The sequence below is a fragment of the Denticeps clupeoides genome, chromosome 2 (genome assembly GCF_900700375.1).
Source record: "Denticeps clupeoides chromosome 2, fDenClu1.1, whole genome shotgun sequence".
NCBI lineage: Eukaryota > Metazoa > Chordata > Actinopteri > Clupeiformes > Denticipitidae > Denticeps > Denticeps clupeoides.
The window spans coordinates 223025-236523 of record NC_041708.1 but is presented as its reverse complement, the minus strand read 5'-3'; positions in this window follow the sequence as shown (position 1 = coordinate 236523).

The following is a 13499-nucleotide window of genomic DNA, read 5'->3' as shown; positions in this document are numbered from 1 at the left end:
ACACCCTGTGTGTTATGCCCCGCCCACATCGCCAGCACCACCCTTCTGTTTAAGGGGATGCTGGAACCTGAAGTTGCTCAGAGTAGCAGTAGTAACTTCTGTCTGCTGCTGGGGTTTGGCCAGGCAGGAAGAGGAAGTTTACTGGTTTTCTCCTGACCACACACTTTCCCTCTCTGGCTCTGTGCAGCGTGGATCAATATGTGAGCTGATCAGCACTTTCTTCTGCTCCTCCATACACCACATGAACTTGCGCTCTATATATACGCAGCTGAAAAGAAGAATTTACCTCCAAGTCAATCAGATGTCTTTGAAATCCAACTGTCCACTTAGGAAGCAACGCCAATAATCAATTCCACTGGCTGTTGAGCAAATGGAATAGCCAACAGGTGGGAATTATAGGCAATTAGCAAAACGTCCCCAATAAAGGCGTGGTCGTGTAGGTGGTGACCACAGACCACTCCTCAGTTCCTATACCTTGGTCACCTTTGAATGCTGGCGGTGCTTTCACGTGGTAGCATGAGACGGAGTCTACAACCCACACAAGTGGCTCGTCTTAAGTTTAAGTAAGTGAGGGGAGCAGTGTGTGGGGACGGTGCTTTACTCAGTGGCACCTCGGCGGATCGGGATTCAAACCGGCAACCTTCTGATTACGAGGCCGTGGTGTAAATATGTCTATATATGCAGTGCATCCAGAAAGTATAAAGCATCACTTTTTCCATGTTTTGTTATGTTACAGCCTTATTCTTTCCCCCAGAATTCTACACACAACACCCCATAATGACCCCATAATGTGAAATAAAAGGTTTTGTTAATTGCATTTAATGAAAATGTAAAAAAAAAAAAAAAGAGAGAAAGCACATATATGGTGCATATAATGGTGCATTATATATCAACTTGGAAGAAGCATGTGCATCCATGCATATATGACTGAGTATATCGTATGCAAGATTTTTCCAGATGTTCATGCTTTGTTGAGGCGAGAGTCCGGCCTCATCGGGGCTTTAAACGCTGCACTCAGCTTGTCACATCCCCTCCTCGGTTTTTGTGGATCGATGCTCATTTAGCTATAGCACTTAACGAGCATCCTCTCACGCGCACACACACACACACACACACACACTGATGATGATGATGAACTGTATTCCCGGGAGGTGTGTGTTGCTGTGTGATGAACTCATTTACCCGCTGGCCTCAGAAGAGCCACACACTGCAGCAGAAAGTCCTCCCTAACACACACACACACTTCCAACCTCGCTACGCCTCACATGTACAGCCACAGTCCTCATAGTGCAAAACACGGCCTCACACACACAAACACAGCTTGTGCCGTTCACACAGTTTTCCAGCAGAGGGCGACAGAGTCAGACTCTGCTCCCTGACCCCCTGGTCTTAAAATTATCCTGCCGTGTCGCGTCCTTCTGCCGGTCCGCCGTGGGCGAAGTGGAGGAGCCTCCTGACCATCTGCGCACGCCGACAGCTGCCCCGCCCACCTGCCTGACCACCTGTCAGCAACGCCGCGTCCCCACACCTGCCATTTTAAAAGTCAAAACTTCACTTTTACCCCCCGCTGACGTCACGACAACTACAATATAATTACTAACCATCGGGGGTAACGCCACTGTTACCCAAATAAACCACATCTGTAGGAATCTGGTTTTCGCTGTGTGTGTGTGTGTGTGTGTGTGTGTGTGTGTGTGTGAACTGGTCATTAGAGGTGCTTCTTTGATCAGGTTCAGTCAACACCTGTGCAGAGTTTAATTAGGCTTCCCGTCATCATCATCGTCATCATCACCGTGCGGCCAACTTCCCGTCTTCCTGTTGTTCATTAGCTGCCGTTGTCCGCGGAGTGAAAAGGCCCGAGGACACACGTCTGTTTACTGCATCTCGGGATTTAACTACAGTCACTGCAGCAAACGCTCGTCCCTCCCCGCTCTCCCCTGGCCTGCTTTCCACTGTGTGTGTGTGTGTGTGTGTGTGTGTGTGAGAAGATGTGAGGTTAGAGTGGGGTGCTGAAGGACTGAGTGATGAACTGGAGGTGGAGAGAGCGAGAAATGAAGCTCCGCTCTCCCCAGACCCCCAGGCTCGTTCATCACATCAGGCGGCCTGTGCAGGGCTTGTGAAGGAGAGCCGGCAAGGACACCGCACTCTCGCTGGCTGTCGCATGCTCGGCAGAGACAGGAAGTGGGCGTGGCCCGCCAACAATAGGCTCGGCGCCTGACCCAAATTGTGAACGTCGGCCATCCCTTTGAGAGAAGCTGCCTCGGTCACAGCTGGTCCGTTTCCACGGGGAACGAGGCCGGTAGTCTTGCTTACTGTTCCGAGCCTCGCAGTGGCGGTTCGGAATCCAGATGGGAGAACCGCTCCGTCCATTAAGCACCCTGCCGTACCGGAGCCCTTACAGGCCTGTAAAAACTCATGGCTGTCAACTTTAATGCACTGAGCATCTTAACCGGCCATTAGCAACCATCCGGTCAATAGAAGTTCGAACCAAAGAGTGCTAACAGTCCCAGGTTCAAACCCCACCTGCACCTTAACGCGACCCTCCACCCTATGTCTGGGACTTGGGACAGACAGTGACCCACAGCTCGAGGTGGAACCGAGTGATGGAAAAACCTCCCTCTCAGTCCCATTCCGGTTCAGTGTCCAGATGGTGCCCTTGACTTCCTGTCTAGTTCGTCCCGATTCATACCAATAATATATATACTAACGCTTCTCAAACGGTCAGTTGAGGTTATTTGTTTGGTTTGTCTCATTTGCTATGTTTGCAATGTTTTTGCAGTGAATTAACATAGTTTGAAATAGTTTGCCATCGCTTTTTTGAACAGAACATCAATCGCCTTGCACAGGCACACGCAAGACAACTGAATCACACATTCATACATCTTCACAACCAGACACGTGGAAGAGCTTGTTTCGCAGGATTTCGCTGATGAAATTCGCAGAAGTTTGCAGTGACTGGACAGAATTGCATTCACAACAGCAATTCATTCACAAAGATTGTAAAGTTTCTTTATTTTGAGAATGTTTTAAACTTATATATAAGATTATATATGACGCTCGTACCTACACCACTTTTCCTCACGCATCTTCATACAAATCTCACACATATTTTGGTGTGTTCCTGTTCTGTATTTTGTGTTGTGATTGATCCCACCTCTTCCTGCTGTGGACAGCCAGAATAAAAGGAGTTTCCTTTTCCTGGGCTGCGCTTGCCGTATAATCCACCCCGCCCGCCTACCTAGCATTTCCCGATTACATCACTTCCGATTTCCCCTGCGCTTCCCCTAGGAGGCAGATGCAACTTGTGTCGGCCTACTTTTCGGTGTTTCTTTTTCTCCTTTCCCATTTTGTTTGTCGTTATTCGTTGTAATTAGTTTTCGTATGTACTTTATTTATTTTTGGTAATGAAATACTTTTCTTCATTTCGTCTTAGTAGGTTTTTGTCTTTCTTTTCTTTTGTTATGTGCTGTACCCCTGGATTGGCTCGTAATGAAACTGGGGGCTCGTCCGGGATTTGTTCTCTGTTTTCTCGCAGGAATATTTTGTTTCTCTCCGGGACATCAGTTTTTTCTTGGTGAAGACGCGCGTTCATTGGGAACTTTGGTAAATTATGCGTCTCCAGACAGATTTTCGGAATCCCTCCATCGGAGCACATTTGTTGTTTTTTTTTGTTTGGGAATTTTATTCGGGTGGCTTCGCGGTCTGTCGTCTGAAGACGCTCTTTGAAGAAGAGAGGGTTTATTTAGCGGGATCGTGTTAGGCAGGTTTAGGGATCAGAGTTCCCATACGTTGTTGCGGCGACAGGCAGTGGAAAAAGCGCACCTTTCGCTCCGTTCGTAGCCTTACTTTTTTTGGTGCTACATATCGTTCCGCCCGCATGTCTTGGTCTAAAATGCATGATAAGTAACATGTCGTTGGCAGACAAGTTCATTCAGAGCCCATCGTATGAACTTCTGATGCGTTGCACCAAAGAGAACTTGTTGCAAATTGCAGAAAATTACGCGATTGAGTTAACAATGAAAGAGTCTGCAGCCGGTAGCGTCTCTGAAATGGAATTAAAGATGCGTGAGTTTTCTTTTCGGGAACAGCAGATGCAATATGAAGCAGCCAAGTGGAGATCTGAACGTGACAGCCATGCTGGGCGGGAGAAGGAAATTGAGAACATTTACATTTACGGCATTTGGCAGACGCCCTGATCCAGAGTGACTTACAACGTGGTTTCAAGTTACCATGGATGAAGTGATCAGTTCTGATCACTATGAATACAATCTTTTTATTCACTCTGTTCTAGTTTCTATACAGAAGTCAGACAAGAAGAAGGTTACAAGTTCATCTAAATCTTCTCTAAAGAGGAAGGTCTTGAGCTGCCGTTTGAAGATACTCAGTGACCGAGCTGTTCTGATCTCAAGGGGAAGTTCATTCCACCACTGAGGGACCAAGACGGAGAAGAGTCTAGATGAGCGTCTTCCTTTTACCTTCAGAGGGACCAGGCGAGCAGTACTGGAGGCTCGGAGTATACGAGGTGCAGTGCGAGGTGTAATAAGGGCTGTGAGGTAGGATAGTGCTACTCCATGTTTGACTTTGAAGGCCAGCATCAGTATTTAGAACCTGATGCGTGCAGCTACTGGGAGCCAGTGGAGGAACGTAGCAGAGGAGCGGTGTGGAGAACTTGGGAAGGTTGAAGATTAGTCGTGCTGCTGCATTTTGTATGAGTTGTAGAGGTCGGATGGTACATAGTGGTAGACCAGCTAGAAGGGAGTTACAGTAATCCAGTCGTGAGGTTACTAAGGACTGAACCAGTAGTTGGGTGGCCTGTGTTGACAGATAAGGGCGGATTCGTCTGATATTGTAGAGAAGGAATCTACATGAGCGGGAAAGATTGCTGATGTGAGTCGAGAAGGAAAGTTGGGAGTTGCAAACTCGTAAAATGGAGATTGAATTAGAGTTAAAACTCTATGAAAGTCAGCGAGAAAGGGATGAGTGGGACTTTGTTTTAAAGAAGTAAGAATTAGAATTGTCCGCTAGAAAACACGTTGTGGTTCCGGCGGTTGTAGGTGTTTCCCCCGTCTCTGTTCCTCCTGTGTGGCTGTTACCTCCTGGCTCTGTGTCTCCTCCTCACGTCCCTCCTGTAGACCTGCCTTCTTCTGATCAAGGGGATTATGGGTTTGATGTGTCACGTAATATTTGTCTCGTCTCTCTGTTCAATGAACGAGAGGTCAAGACGTATTTTAGTCATTTTGAGTCATTACATTAAAATGGCCAACAGGTCTTTTATTACAGTGTGTATTGTCTGGTAAAGCTCAATAAGTTTATTCTGCCCTTACAGTTGAGCAGAGTTCGGACTACAGTACTGTTAAAACTGTGATTTTAAACGCATATGAACTGGTACCTGAAGCATACAGACAAAAATTATCTGGAAAAATCTCTATGGAGAGTTGCTGTGATTCCAACGTACTGGTGAATTGAAAGGGGTTCACTAGAGTCCCGTTGCATAGTATGCACTTAAAAAGTGAGTTGGTCTCTGGGGTTTCCTTTCTTTTGGGAAATGATGTCGCTGGACCGATGCCAGTTTTGGACGTGGACTCAAGTCTTGTTTCAGTCAACGCGTGTCGTTACTTCAGCTCAAACCCGTAAGTATCAAGATGCAGTCAGGTTTTCTGACACTTTTATGTGGTTCGACCCCTCACCTGCGAGATTGGCGCCTGCCTCTTCTGCGTACGTCCACATCTGGTGGTGCTGCAGCTTCTGGTGATGTGTGGCTGAGCGTAGATAAGGTGTCGATTGCTGCTGATTCTGATTCTGGCCCGGTGCCGTACTGCTGCTGCCAGAGAAGGAGATGTAGTTAACACCTCAGCATCATTTTACTGAGAAGATGGTTTGTTAATGTTTGACAATGACCATGACATTGCAGGTCATTTGGGTGTAGAACAAAAAATACCACCATATTTTACGCCACTTCTTTTGGTCAGGATTAAAGTCTGACGTTGTTAAATACTGTCGGTCATGCCATCGCTGTCAAGTAGCAGTAAAACCAAATCATTTTCATTTTCGGCATTTACCAGACGGCCTTATTCAGAGCAACTTACAATGAGTAGTTACAGGGACAGTCCCCCCTGGAGACACTCAGGGTTAAGTGTCCTGCTCAGGGACACAATGGTAGTAAGTGGGGTTTGAACCTGGGTTCTTCTGGTTCATAGGCGAGTGTGTTACCCGCTAGGCTACTACCACCCTACAGGTGATTCCCCTGCTCCGCTCCGTCCTATCCCAGTGAGCCATTTGAGATCATTTTTTTGGATTGTGTAGGACCTTTTCCTAAGTCGAAGTCTGGGCATCGTTATTTGTTGACTATTATGTGTGCTGCAACACGCTATCCTGAAAACGTCCCACTACACTCAAGGCTAAACCTGTGTTACGCGCACTGAAGTGTTTCTTTTCAACATTTGTACTGCCAAAGGTAGTACAGACAGATCAGGGCTCTAATTTTTTCTATCACGCCTATTTAAGGACGTGTTGAGTCAGTTGTCCATTAAGCATGTTGTGTCTAGTGCTTATCATCCTGAGTCTCAAGGAGCCTGAAGACCATGTTCTATACACACTGTGATGACACTAAAGAGTGGGATGATGGGTTGCTACTACTGTTGTTCGTGAAATGTGCGTGAAACACCCCAAAAGTCACTTGGCTTTAGTCCTGCTGATTTAATCTTTGGCCACACCATCCGGGGCCCATTGAAGCATTTGCTCGAGAAGTGGGGGTCTCAGGGCAAAGATCATCCATGGAACATCCTTGATTATGTGAGTGCATTTCGTGAGCATTTGCATCGAGCATGTAAGTGTGCACGCAAGGCTTTATCAAAAGCTCAGTTAAAGATGAAGGGCTTTTATGACCGTAAGGCTGTGAGTCGGAAGTTCCAGTCTGGGGAAAAAGTGCTTCTGCTCTTGCCTGTTTTAGGATCTTCGTTACAAGGAAGGTTTTCTGGCCCTTATGAAGTTGTGTCTAAACTGTCTTATGTTACCAGGGATGTGGAGAAAGTAGCTGCTGGGGCAGTTCCAGTTGCGGCCGTGTCCTCTGCGGTGACTCCTTGCTACAGTCTTGAGGAGGACAGCCTTACTCTGCGAGATGTTCCTGTCACTTGTGCCCGTCTCCAGAATGCTGAAATCATGTCTGATCTGGACTCGTTTCTGTCACATCTATCTGATCAGCATGCTTGTGAGATTAAACATTTGATAGACCTCTTTCCTTCTTTGTTTTCAGATGTGCCATCTTGTTGTAACGTCCTGTGCCATGACATTGATGTGGGTGACCATGCTCCCATAAAGCAGCACGCATACCGTCTCAATCCAACAAAGAGGACAGTGATGGCAGCTGAAGTGGCCTATCTTGCCGATCATGGGTTAGCAGTGCCCAGTTCTAGTGCCTGGAGCTCTCCATGCATTCTGGTTCCTAACAGGGCTCAGCTAGCTTTGTCAGTAAGCTGGACTTATTGAACGGCTACTGGCAGGTGCCACTAACACCTAGAGCTGCTGAGGTCTCAGCAGTCGTGACTCCGGAGTTGCGGAATGCACCAGCAACCTTTCAGCATCTTATGACTACTGCGTTGGCAGGAGGGCCAAATTGTGAAGCGTACCTCGATGATGTAGTCATTCATTCATCTACCTGGTCTGAAGTGTGACTTTGCTAAAGCAACTGTGAGTTACTTAGGTAAACATGTTGGTCAGGGACAAGTTCGTCACCTTGCAGCTAAAGTAGTAGCCATCTCTGACTTTCCCGTACCAACCACTCAGCGAGTTTTTCCTTTTTTTTGCTATGGGCCATACCCCTTGACTGGCGTCGTACGTACGTCACTTTTCCTCAGGCATCTTCATACAAATATCACACTTATACCACTTTTCCTCAGGCATCTTCATACAAATATCGCACTTATACCACTTTTCCTCACACATTTACATACAAATATCGCATTTATACCACTTTTCCTCATGCATTTACATACAAATATCGCACTTATACCACTTTTCCTCACGCATCTACATACAAATATCGCACTTATACCACTTTTCCTCACACATTTACATACAAATATCGCATTTATACCACTTTTCCTCATGCATTTACATACAAATATCGCACTTATACCACTTTTCCTCACGCATCTACATACAAATATCGCACTTATACCACTTTTCCTCACGCATTTACATACAAATATCGCACTTATACCACTTTTCCTCAGGCATCTTCATACAAATATCGCACTTATACCACTTTTCCTCACACATTTACATACAAATATCGCATTTATAGCACTTTTCCTCACACATATACATACAAATATCACACTTATACCACTTTTCCTCACACATATACATACAAATATCGCACTTATACCACTTTTCCTCACGCATTTACATACAAATATCGCACTTATACCACTTTTCCTCACGCATTTACATACAAATATCGCACTTATGCCACTTTTCCTCAGGCATCTTCATACAAATATCGCACTTATACCACTTTTCCTCACACATTTACATACAAATATCGCATTTATAGCACTTTTCCTCACACATATACATACAAATATCACACTTATACCACTTTTCCTCACACATTTACATACAAATATCGCACTTATACCACTTTTCCTCACACATTTACATACAAATATCGCACTTATGCCACTTTTCCTCAGGCATCTTCATACAAATATCGCACTTATACCACTTTTCCTCACACATTTACATACAAATATCACACTTATACCACTTTTCCTCACACATATACATACAAGTCTTGTACGTTCAACACTTTTTTTTAATGAGTGTTTCGTGTCATGTAGTAAATGAAAAATGTAGTAAATTGTGTATAGGTGAGTATAAAACCTAATATTCGTATTGCTGAAGAGACAGCATGTACCTTTTTTTTGCTTATCCAGAAACCTCATCTAACACATGGGCTTTTTCTTTTGGAAGAAATCGGTGAAACCCTATACCAAGACACCCCGTTTTCCCCTGGACATGTCCACTTTTTGAGACCTAGTTTTTAGAATTGTCTGGGCTTTCGAGCTGCTTAAACATTCTTCACAACATGGGCATCATACACGGCTTTTCATGCACTAGCTGTGCTAGTGAAAAATGGAAAGAGATCGGCAAAAATGTGGTCCCGCTTAGTATAGTGTAAAAAAGCCTGGATTAAAAAATCAAGACAACTGACTTGACCCAAAGTATCAACTTTTTGCCAAAAAAGCCCAAATTGACTTTTTGAGTCGATGAGAGAAAAGGTGGCCGACTAGTTAACAAACGTGAGCCACTTCTCCACAACTGCAGATCTGTGGTCCTGTCAACCTAATCTATGTTATACTCTGGTTTAAAATAAGCGCATGTGTATTGCAATAGAGGTTAAATATATATAATTTTTAGGCCATATCTCCCTGTCCTATTAATGTGTACAACTTCTGAAAAGTGTCTTCATATCTACACTCAGTAGGGTTGAAACTTTAGAATATAATAACTGTATAGTTGAGTCTGATGTGCACCTTTTTACATTGTAGGAAGTTGCTACACATGCTAACGTTCCTTTTTGGCTACCTGACAACGTTTATGCAACCGCAGTTCAACGTATGCTGTGAAAGAGATGAACCGGTGGCAGATGGGGGCTGCGTGGAGATTTGTTGCTAAGCTATTACTGCTAATAAGATGCGATTTCATCCCCCCATCACTCCATCTGCAGAATGTCGTCCCTCAAGGTTCCGTTGAATTGCGTTAACCGCCACTGTCACACTCTCGTTTCGTTAGAGAAAGTACTCGAAAAACCAAGGAACACATGCTTGTAGTCGAGCGTTTTTTAACACGCACATACATATATGCACTTTCGTCACGTGGCTGTGTGTGAGGTCAGCACAACCTCTCTTTACTCCCTTGCTGTCGTGCTGTTCTTAGTTATCTGTGTGTGTGTGCGTGTGTGGTGTGCGTGTGTGTGGTGTGTGCGTGGTGTGTGTGTGTGCGTGGTGTGTGTGCGTGGGTGTGTGTGTGTGTGTGTGTGGTGTGTGTGTGTGTGCGTGGTGCGTGGTGTGCATGGTGCGTGTGTGTGTGTGCGTGGTGTGCATGGTGTGTGTGTGTGTGTGTGTGTGCGTGCGTGCGTGTGTGTGCGTGGTGTGCATGGTGTGTGTGTGTGTGTGTGTGCGTGCGTGTGTGTGCGTGTGGTGTGCATGGTGTGTGTGTGTGTGTGTGTGTGGTGTGGTGTGTGTGTGCGTGGTGTGTGTGTGTGTGGTGGTGTGTGTGTGTGTGGTGAGTGGTGGGTGTGTGGTGGTGGTGTGAGTGGTGGTGTGTGTGGTGGGTGTGAGTGTGAGTGGTGAATGGTGTGTGTGTGTGAGTGTGGTGTGGGTGTGGTGTGAGTGGTGTGTGTGTGTGTGGTGTGTGTGAGTGGGTGTGTGTGTGAGTGGTGTGTGGTGTGAGTGGTGTGTGGTGTGTGGTGTGTGAGTGTGGTGTGTGTGTGTTGTGTGTGTGAGTGAGTGTGTGTGTGAGTGGTGTGAGTGGTGGTGTGTGGTGTGTGTGTGTGAGTGGTGTGTGTGTGTGAGTGAGTGGTGTGTGTGTGAGTGAGTGGTGGTGTGTGAGTGAGTGGTGTGTGTGTGTGGGTGTGGTGTGTGTGTGTTGTAGTGGTGTGGTGTGTGGTGAGTGGTGTGTGTGGGAGTGGTGTGTGTGGTGTGTGAGTGGTGTGTGTGTGTGTGTGAGTGGTGTGTGTGTGAGTGAGTGGTGTGTGTGTGTGTGTGTGTGAGTGGTGTGTGTGTGAGTGAGTGGTGTGTGTGTGAGTGAGTGGTGTGTGTGTGTGTGGTGTGTGTGTGGTGTGTGGTGTGTGTGTGTGTGTGGTGTGTGTGTGTGTGAGTGGTGTGTGTGTGAGTGGTGTGTGTGTGTGTGTGCGTGGTGTGGTGTGTGTGTGAGTGGTGTGTGTGTGTGTGGTGTGTGTGTGTGTGTGCGTGGTGTGTGTGTGTGTGGTGTGTGTGTGTGTGGTGCGTGGTGTGTGTGTGTGTGTGCATGGTGTGTGTGTGTGTGGTGTGTGTGTGTGTGGAGGGGGTGGTGGCGACGTTAACCGGAGCTGAAGGCGGTCGCTCACTGTTACATAAACGCGCTGCTTTCTTCCCAGAGGCCTGCGGCTGCGTGCCGATCTGTTGACCTCCTCCCACTGAGCTGACCGCGCTCTGCCTGCGGCCCACAATGCACCTGGGCCAGGCCTGCCCTGGTCAGAAGTCTGCTGTGTCAAAGAGAGCTCAGCCTCTCGCAAGTGAAACTTTGTACCGTCTCCTTGTACCTCTGGGGGACAAAAAGGACGATCTGTGTAAAAATCTGTATCTGGGTGTCTTCTTCAGCCTTAACATGATGATCACCAGACCAGACTGGCTCATCCTCCAGGAGGACTCCATCCTTTTAAGATTCAAGTTTGGTTTATTATCAGTACAACAGTATACACCGTATACCGGGTATTGAAATAATGTTTCACACAGACCCTCATAGTGCAATAATAAAAGAAAAATATATACGTATATACACACTAAACCAAACTATACTGACTAAAACTAAAACTTAAATACTGTACAGGTTTCTACAGGAGAAAAGTAGAACTTTTCTCTACAATGAACATAACTGGACATCATGTAGGACGCTTGTAAGTGGATATGTTGGATATTTCAAACAGGACACACAAGACGAGACAAACGTGTGCAAGATGTGCAGGAATGTGCAAAAAGAGCAGAGATGTGGTCAGAATGTTATCAGGTGCGTTAGGCTGGAAGTGTATTGTTGTGTATTGTTGAGTTTATCCGTGTTCTGGAGATGGAGGTGCATCGAGAGCTCTGGCCGTGTCTGGCAGTTACAGTTGTGATGCTGCAGAACGTCCGCCGGATGGTAGGAGGGAGAACAGGGCGTGTGAGGGACGGTGAGAGTCCATCATTATGTTCCGAGCTGGACGGACAAGGTGTTTCTGGTAGAGCTGGGATTTGGTGGAAGTGGAACCCCGATGATGCGCTCTGCTGTCTTCACTATCCGCTGCAGGGCCTTGTGCTCCGTACCAGACAGTGACGTAGCAGCAGAGAACATCTCGATGGTCCCCCGGTAGAACGATGGGAGGATGGGAGGAGGGAGGTGTTCTCACCGGTTCCACCGTTAGCATTCCTTTCAATGAATCCTTCCCCTGCCAGCCTTCCAAGAGCCTTTTAACGTTGCATGAAAAATGCATGCAGCACTGAGCTGCAGAACATAGGAGAGGAGCGTTTTGGGAACACCAAGAACGTACGAACGTGAGGCAGAAACAACACGTCTTCACTGCCTCATTCCCACCGCTCTGAATTTAATATTGTACGTCATTCCTGGATTTCTCTTGACTCGCTTTCCAATTTGAGGCCATTGAAGGTGGCCTGGTCCTGCCGTGTGTCTGAACTATTTTTTGGGCATGGAAGCCACCACCCTTGTGACCCTTCACTTGGACCAGTTTAGGAGACAAGATTTACTGGCTAATAGATAAAAAGTTGTTAGTTGTAGTTACTGAAACCTTCAGGAAGGGGTTGAAATTTGAATTTCTGGACTGTTCAGCTCCTGCCTCCCCATTTAAAAATAAGCTTATTGATCCGGATCGGCAGCGGACTAATTTATGGTTCTGGAAGCTGCCGGATGCAACGCTCGCGTTGGCCGCCGCCCGGTGGGTTTATTGACGAGACAGCGGCGAAGGAAAGGCCCCCAGTGCAGCTCGGCCTTGTTCACGTGCGCTGCAGCTGATAACAGGGTTTCCGGTCCCTCCCTGCCCTGCCACGCCCGCCTGTTAAGGTTATCCATATGATTTGCCGATTGCCGTGTAGGAAAAGTGCTACTGAATATTTCAGGTGTGCCTAAGAGGTTCCGCAATATCAATTATTAATGTCCAAACTTGTTAAAGAGGAGCCAGTGGAAGCGTCAGAGGGCGCCTCCGCCGGTTCTAATTCGCGAGGGGAACCTGGAACCCGGAGAACTGCAACAGGAAACCAGGTCCTAAAGGTCCTCTTTTTTTTTTTCTGAATTACGTCCAGGGACTGAAATGGCAATTTCACTATCAGGCCATCACCATCTATGGCCCTACACATACTGCTCTAGAACCTTAAGCACCATTTAAGGTAACCCACAGTGCCGCAGCCTCATCTTATATTGACATTTAAGAGCGTTGCATGTTTTATGGCAGGCTGTCGTGACCGCCTCAGTGTTTGGCCATGATTGTGCAGGCAAATGCAGCTTCAAACACACGCTGGCATTTATGTGAAGCCTGGGTCCTGTGTGCCACCATGTCACCAAGGGCAAAAAAGCCCTCTAGCAGAAAAGCCACAACTGAGACGAACATGATCAGATCAGCATTCTGCAGCCCTGGATTGTGTAAATTCATGAATTTATATCTACTCTGGATCGGAAATAGAATGTATGTTTAATGTTCTGCAAAACACCTTGTTAGTGGGTAAAGCAAACATTGTCATTTTAATATTTCT